This window comes from Herpailurus yagouaroundi, unplaced genomic scaffold, assembly GCF_014898765.1.
Source record: "Herpailurus yagouaroundi ecotype Mexico unplaced genomic scaffold, PumYag 191, whole genome shotgun sequence".
NCBI classification, from domain to species: domain Eukaryota; kingdom Metazoa; phylum Chordata; class Mammalia; order Carnivora; family Felidae; genus Herpailurus; species Herpailurus yagouaroundi.
The window spans coordinates 15,881,954-15,889,475 of NW_024412422.1; the positions used below are offsets into that span (position 1 = coordinate 15,881,954).

Sequence of the window (7,522 nt, forward strand, 5' to 3'; positions counted from 1 at the left end):
CATCCCTCCATTCGTCCTTCTGTCCATCTGTCCTTCCATCCATCCATCCATCTGGTCAATCGCTATACAACAGACATTTATTTAGGGTACACTGTGTTCTGTATTCATTATGTTTTGGTACCCGGAAAGGGGGAGCATGGAATTGATGGAAATTTTGGAGTTGGAAACCATTTGTGACTTGATATTTCCATTTCTAGCAGAACAGCACAGATGGTCAAAACTTTCAAAAATCCCGTCTTAAAAAGGGCAGTCTAAAAAGAGGAGTGTCATAACCCAGGGTAATAATGATGTTTTCTGCATCATCTTTAAAATCTACAACTTAAAAATAGTCTTTTTGCTGTCCCCTCCATGCCTGGGAAATGCTAACTCAGTGCCTGTTTCTTTGCTTTATGAAAGCGCAAGTTTTCTGTCTTCCTCCGCTCCGTCTTTTCTTCCCTCCCCTTCACTTCTCTCCGGCATTCCGTCCAATTACTGAGCTTTGAGCTTAGAGATTTATTTCCAGGGGTGGCTTGGCGTGCAGGGCTGGAGTCCACTCTTCAACCACAGTTCTTAAAACTAAAAAATGAGCTCTGCGCAGGCAGATAAAAACACATTATCTTTCAACAAGGTTGGCATAAAACAGTGAACACGATTGGTGAGTTTCTAGGCAACTGGGTACATTATTCCGCATAGGAAAAAAAAGCAACAGATCATCAGATTCCTTTTCAGCTGTATTGGCCCGAGACTTTACAAGACCGGGGCACAAATACTTCTTTCCTTCTTGTGTGTTCTAGCTAGTGGTGACAAACAGAGCCCCAGCTCTCGTGGTGCTCACCTTCCGGGACAGCAGGGTGCTGAGTCCGTTCTGTCATTTCGGGTGGTGAGAAACTTCTGATGGTAGCGGAACAGAGAGGCTGGGCAGAGTCAGAGGCATCAGGAAGATCAGGAAAACATCTTTCCAAGGGCCTGGTGTTTGCCCCGAGAGGGAGCAGTGGGCATCGTGCAGCAGAATCAGGCTTGGCTTGTTTCAGGACCTCGGAGAAGGGGGTGGGGGAAGAGCTGGGGAGGAAGGCAGGGCCGCTCCTGCGGGCCTTTCTGGAACAGCTAACATTGCACGGGCCTCCTGGCGCCCAGGCCCTGTTCTTGGCACCTGTGCTCCTCTCCTGTAGCTCCTATGGCAAATTACCACAAACTTAGGGCCTTTAAACAACACAAATTCATCTTACGATTCCCGAAGTTGGAAATTCCGTGCTGGGTCTACGGGACAAAAATCAAAGCATCAGCGGGACTGTGTTCCTTCTGGAGGCACATGGGGAAGATCCGATCTTTGCCCGTTTCCAGTTTCTAGAGGCCACCACATTCCTTGTCTTAGGGCCGGCCCCACGTCACTCTGAGGTCCGTTTCTATCACCGCATCTCCTTGGACTCTGACCCTCCCACGTCCCTCTTTCACTTCCAAGGACGCTGCGGTGACACTGGGCCATCGGGGTAATCCAGGACAACCTCCCCATCTCAGGATCCTTCACTGGATCACGTCTGAAACCCCTTTATGCTCCATATTCCCAGGTTCTGGGGTCCGAGCAGGGTCACATTTGGGGTTATCTATTCATATCTCCACCCACCCCGCGAGGCTGTGAGGTCCTGGAGCCCAGAGGCCAGCGTGGTTGTTCGTCAGCTCTGTCGCCCAGCACGCAGCCCACCATCGGATGGCAGATGGCACCTGGTCAGCTTTGGTCAGAGGGCGCACTCCACGGTCTAACTTGGTGTTATTTCACTGCTGGTTTTTGCAACACAAACCAGACCGTGTTGCCCGCTCTCACTCATCCCACTTTTAAAAGCATCCAGTGACGTCCCATTGCACACAGAGGAGAATCCAGGGCTCGTAACCTGGGGTCTGCAGCAGGTGCCTGTTGTTAGGATTCAGGGGTCCATGACATTGGATGGGGAAAGAAACACACACATTCATACACGTGCGCACACACACATGTGCATAAACATACATGTAGACAAGTGTGCACATACACATGTAGGCAATGAGCGCACATATACATGTGCACACACACGTAGGCACATGTGTGCACACACACAGATGTAGACGTCTGTGCACACGCATATGCACATGTACACACGTGTGCACACACATGCACATGTACATGCATGTAGACACGTGTGCATATAAACACGTGTGCACGCATATGTAGACACGTGCACACATGCGCTCAAACCCTTGTAGACACGTGTGCACACATACACACATGCACACACAGATGTAGACGTGTGTGCACATATACACGCACACACATACATGTAGACGTGTGCACATATACACATGCACACACGCATGTAGGCACGCATGTGCACACATGCACATGCACACGCGGATGTAGACACGTGTGCGCACATATACACGTGACCCATACATGTAGACACGTGTGTGCACACACATGTGCACACGCATGCATGCACACACGTGTGTGCACACACGTGCACACACATGCATGTATGCACACACACACCCAGGAACACTCAAGTGCTGGTCTCTGCCCTCCGGGAGACCTGGGGGGTGAGGCGGGGGTACGCACAGATGGGCTCAGTACAGTGTGCTGAGTGCAGGGATGTGCCCCCGCTCAGCGTCTGCGCTGCAGCCCCACCCCCCTGCTCCCCACCCCAGGTCCCCCCCCCCAGCCCCTCTTGGGTGGCTGCCTCATCTTCTGCCTCCGCCCTCGACGCCGTGCAACCTACTGTCCATGTACACACAGAGCTCTCTGCGTACACACTTTAGACCCTGCAGACTCCTGTCCAGAGCCCTCCGGCAGCTGCTCAGAACTCGTGCAGTGTGATTCTCCCTCCTCACTGGGGTATCCAAAGCGCAGCCCCCCCTCAGACCTCACCTCGCTCACTCCAAAGCCTTCTCTACCCCAGGACCTTTGCCTGGGCTCCTCCTCCACCTGGGATCCTTTTCCTTCAGCCCTTGACCTGTCGCGCACTCATTCAGATGTCGGCTCAGATGCAGGGAAATTCTGAGAAGATGATGGTGGCTTTTTTTGTTTTTGGGTTTTTTTTTTTTTTTTGTCTTCTGTAAATAGACCCCCATGTCAGTCCCTCCAAACATTGGGAGTAGAGTGGGGGAGGGTGGGGTGCCTTTGAATGTAGGAAGAGGGGGGCAGAGAGAGAGGGGCTCCCCAGGCTGGAATGAGGATCTGTGGTCTCCAGAGTAGGGAGCACCCACTGTCTGCTCCCTGCCTGTTCCTCTGGGGCCGCAAGGAAGCCTGGAAAGGTGGGGCCCTGGGCACAGAGGTCCCAGCCTTTGCCTCTGTCCAGGATCCGTGCCTAGCTTGGATTTGGACCAGGAGAGTATCAGCGATAGTCACAACAGACGTGGAGCTGGGGACACTTCTTTTCTTCAGCGGTAACCCAGACCAGCAGCAGTTTCGAAACGATTTGAGTGGATGGCAAACTCAGATCCCCGAGGAACACGCACGGTAAGCAGACTCAGGGCTGTGTTCAAATCCCGGCTCTGACTCTTAGCAGCCACATGAGGCTGGGCGAGTGACTCACCTGCCCTGACTCAGTTCCCCCATGGGCGCAATCGGCCCAGAACTGTGGCGAAGTCACGTGTGGCAACTGTCCGGGATAGAGCCTGGCATGAGACCGCCCGTCAACAACAGGAGTTTAGAACAGTGGTGTACGGTGTAGGGAACACGGGGGATTTCTGGCTGTTTTGACGTCGTTGGATGGGACGAGGCACAGGTGTGATGTCTAGAGAGGCGTCATCACGGTGGAGGCCTTCAGAGCAGAGAGGGACCACAGACGTGCTCCCAGTCTAGCTTGGAGCTGGGGGGCCGGGGGACTCCGTTTCTGAGAACCCCATTTTCCTTTGCCCTTCTCCTCCTTCATGCTCGGGGACGCTGGCTCTTGCTCCCATGGGAGGGAGGGCACAGGCCACCTCCCTCCCCAGGCCAAGCCATGGAACTGCTCTTGTCTGATCCGTTGGCTCGGGCTACCGGGCCCCTCCCTCGCTGTAAGCGTGCGTGGGCCAGTGGCTGTGGCTTACTCCGCTCGCCACGTTGAAGCCTCTTTATTTTCTTGGGCTGATCGTGTCTGATGGCACCCCAGAAGCAACGGGTGGGGGGACTTAAATCTCGTGAAGCCCTTGTGTCCTGTCGTGGAAGGAAGGAGTCTCTCTCCCTCCCTGGCTGTCGATACCTGTCCCTTGCCTATCTGCACTGTAGATGGCTGGGCTTCGGAGGGGCGACCCGCGTCCTCGGAGCCCCCAGCCCTGAGCCGGCTCTGAGCACGGTCGCGTTGGCCCGCAGGAAGGTCCAGCAGGCATCCGTGGCCCCTCGGGGGTCTGTCATGGCTTTGGGAGGTCTCAAGTGGGAGGGCAGTTCAGAAGGCTGTGAAGGCTTGTGAGTGAGTCTTTTTCTTGTCCTTTGTCTTTGGTTTCACACTTAAAACATAAGATATAATAGTGCTTGCCCGCATCCTCCCGAAACATTCCAGGTCAGGCGTAAGTGTGACCACCCCATCCCGGCCCCCCTCCCCCAAGTTCACTAAGGCTTATCATGGTCTGTTTCTCATCCGGAACCGGGGCTGCGTTCAGACGCGTGTATGCGGCTGCAGGAAATACGCGGTGTTGTTTCGTGCGTGGCTGTGTTTTAAAACAAAGGGTGTTGTGCTCCGTATCACATTCTTCACAGCCAACAATATGTCTTGGAGGCTTTTGCATGCCCATGCGAATGGAGTCGCCTCATCCATTTTTTAAAAACTGCTCTGTAGTATTCTGTGGTGGGCTATTCCATAGTTCATTTCCCTACTGATGAATACTTACGTGGTTTCCATTTCTCCCCCCCCCCCCCCACCTTTTCTTTTTGTTACTGTGGTGCATCCTACAAAACTCCATCTGGTTTGGGGGTGGGAAGTGGGTTTATATCGTGTGCCAAATGGTCGCATGCCCGAACACTGCCGCGTTGAGGCAGGAGTGAGGGCGGCGATCAGTCAGTAGTCTGTCTTGGGTGCTTCTTTTCCTGGGGCCATAACGAATCACCGCCAACCAGATGGTAACCACTTTCTCAGTTCTGGAGGCCGGACTTCCAAAAGTAAGATGTCAGCAGGGCCACGCTCCCTCTGAAGGCTCCAGGGTTCTGGGTCCTTCGTTACCTGTTCCCGCTTTTGGTGGCTCCAGGCATCCCTTAGCTTGTGGCCACATCACTCCTACTCCCTGCCTCTGCACCACAGGGCTGGCTGTGTGTGCCTCTCTGTGTCCTCTCCTTATGAGGACCCCAGTCACTGGATTCAGGGCCCACCCTCATCCAGTACGACTTCGTGTTAACTCGTTACATCTGCAAAGACCCTCCTTCCAAACAAGGTCACCTTCTGAGATTCCAGTGGGCGTGAATCGCCCGGGGACACTAACCCATCGCAGGTGCAGGAAGAGTGAGTAGCTACATATATACCCCGGATTTGCCAACGTACCTGTATCTGGATGCCGTTGGGTGCAGACCAGTCCCACCCCGTCTACACCTCTAGCCAGAGCGGACGTCCGGATGGTGGCTTACAGGGCTGGGAGATCTTCGGTCATTGACCCAGTGTATTGAGTCCTGTTGACTGGACTCCCTTTACCAGGACAAGGATGAGACTGAAAAGCCTTTCTGTCGACTCCGGACCTCACAAGTCCATCCAGGAGGCCCCGTGGGCCTCTCCTTCCCCCAAAACAAATTTGTTAGCATCCTTACCCGTTGGTGACAGTACGTTTGGCAGTCGCTATCTGGAATAAACCTACTGCCGTTCTTTTAGGTTCTTGTATGTACAAGAAAGACCAAGATGTTCTGCAAATAGCTGTTACCTTGGTTATATACACACGGTTTCACTTGATTGATCCGACGCAGTCACCGCTGAAAGGAGCAATTTTAAATTGTCAGGGAGAATGTGTGTCCAGTGGGTACACTTTCCAAATGACCAGAAATAACCATCTTTGTCGGATGAGATTAAAGCCGCGCACTTTGTAAGTGCCGCTGTATGAACACTTCTAATGTGCCAGACACAGGTCACCTGTCCGCGGTTCGCGTGTTTCCAGGGCGTGATGCCAGGGAGCGCATTCAGTAAGCCTGTCACCCCAGTGGCCCCATCATTGGATTGAGATGTTATGTCATTTCCTAACTTGCATTAAAAACAAATAACAATATAGGGGGCGCCCAGGTGGCTCAGTCGGTTGAGCGTCTGACTCCGGCTGAGGTCATGATCTCACAGTTCATGTGAGCCCCGCGTTGGGTTCGCGCCCCGCGTTGGGCTCTGTGCTGACTGCTCGGAGCCTGGAACCTGCTTCGGATTCTGTGTCTCTCTGTCCCTCCTCCACTCACGCTCTCTGTCTCTCTCTCAAAATAGAGAAATAAAAAAAATAATAACAATATCAAAAGGATTGCTCTTGGAGAGTGAACCGGAGTCAGCTAAGTGGAAAAGGAGAAGGGAAAAAACCCATTAAGATGTTTAGTTCGGTTGACCTACGTCTTTTTGGCAAACCTTTGCTGCTGGATAATTTCTGAAGGTGAACAGGAAAGATAGACCCAGTAAGCAAGTCCAGGAAAAAACTGGTGAGTGTCCGTCAGAGGAATAACGAGTTCTGGGCTCTTTGGTTGCCACAGGACACGTTTTTAAGGCTCTGTCAGTACCATTAATATTTATAACCTATCTCACGAAAACATCCATCAACGACTTCTCAGGAATTGTTCTGTTTTGTTGGGTGATGAGCCCCGAATGACAAAATTGAGAGCAATTATGTGAAGGGTTTGATTTGCTTCTGTTTTACACACACCCCTTAAAGGTGGTAAAGTCATCAGGAGGCTGTATTCAGAGAACATAATTTTCTTTCTGGAAAGAAAAGTCTCCTTTACTGTCCACGTGTGAACTGGGCTGTTTGAGTGACGGGTATGCAAGTCCCTGGGAGCGCAGGCCTTGCAGGTGCCTCCACCAGGACTGGGGTTCCCTGCTTGGAAATGACACACCAGAGGCCTCACCCGCGAGGACTCCTCCCACCTGTGTGCTGGTCAGCGAAGGGACAGCGTCATGTCCGCAGCCAGGGAGACGGGGAGACGTGTGCACCTACGGAAAGTCAGGCCGTCTCAGTTCAGACCTGCCTCACCCCTTCCTTAAGCTTTGTGATCTTCAACACAAACCGCCTTCGTGAACCTCCGTCATCCCATCTGCAAAAGGACGATATAATTCCCCCTAGGATAGCCTCATCCAGGCTGTGGGCGACAACAATATATGCCCACTGTTTGTCCCATGACATGGGTCTAGTGAACGTCAACCGCCGCGTCTCTTCAGCATACCAGTGTGATTAAAGGGGGGACCCTTAAGAGTGGTGGTGACTTTGAGAGTACTCTGTAACCAGGGGCCAGGGTCACTGACCGGTTGGATTAGATGCGGCTGTAAAGAATCCTTAGGCCCCTGCCCTCCCCGCGCACCCCAGAGGGAAACGCGCAGGAAACGTTGCAATGCACTCCCCCCTCCTTTTTTTTTTTTTTTTTTTTTTTTTTTTTTGATAG

At 52.7% G+C, this 7,522-nt stretch overlaps 1 protein-coding gene and 1 long non-coding RNA gene across 2 annotated transcripts in view; one reads left to right on the forward strand and one right to left on the reverse strand.

Annotated features, from left to right (window-relative positions):
- TMEM132B (transmembrane protein 132B) overlaps positions 1-7,522 on the forward strand; it is a 228,180-nt gene that overhangs the window by 143,956 nt on the left and 76,702 nt on the right. The gene's annotated exons all lie outside the window — the stretch shown is intronic.
- On the reverse strand, positions 6,751-7,493 carry LOC121010429 (uncharacterized). The gene is made up of 2 exons (XR_005781156.1): positions 7,011-7,493; positions 6,751-6,845 (listed from the first exon to the last, which is right to left on the reverse strand). It is a non-coding gene; the product is annotated as an uncharacterized LOC121010429 (long non-coding RNA).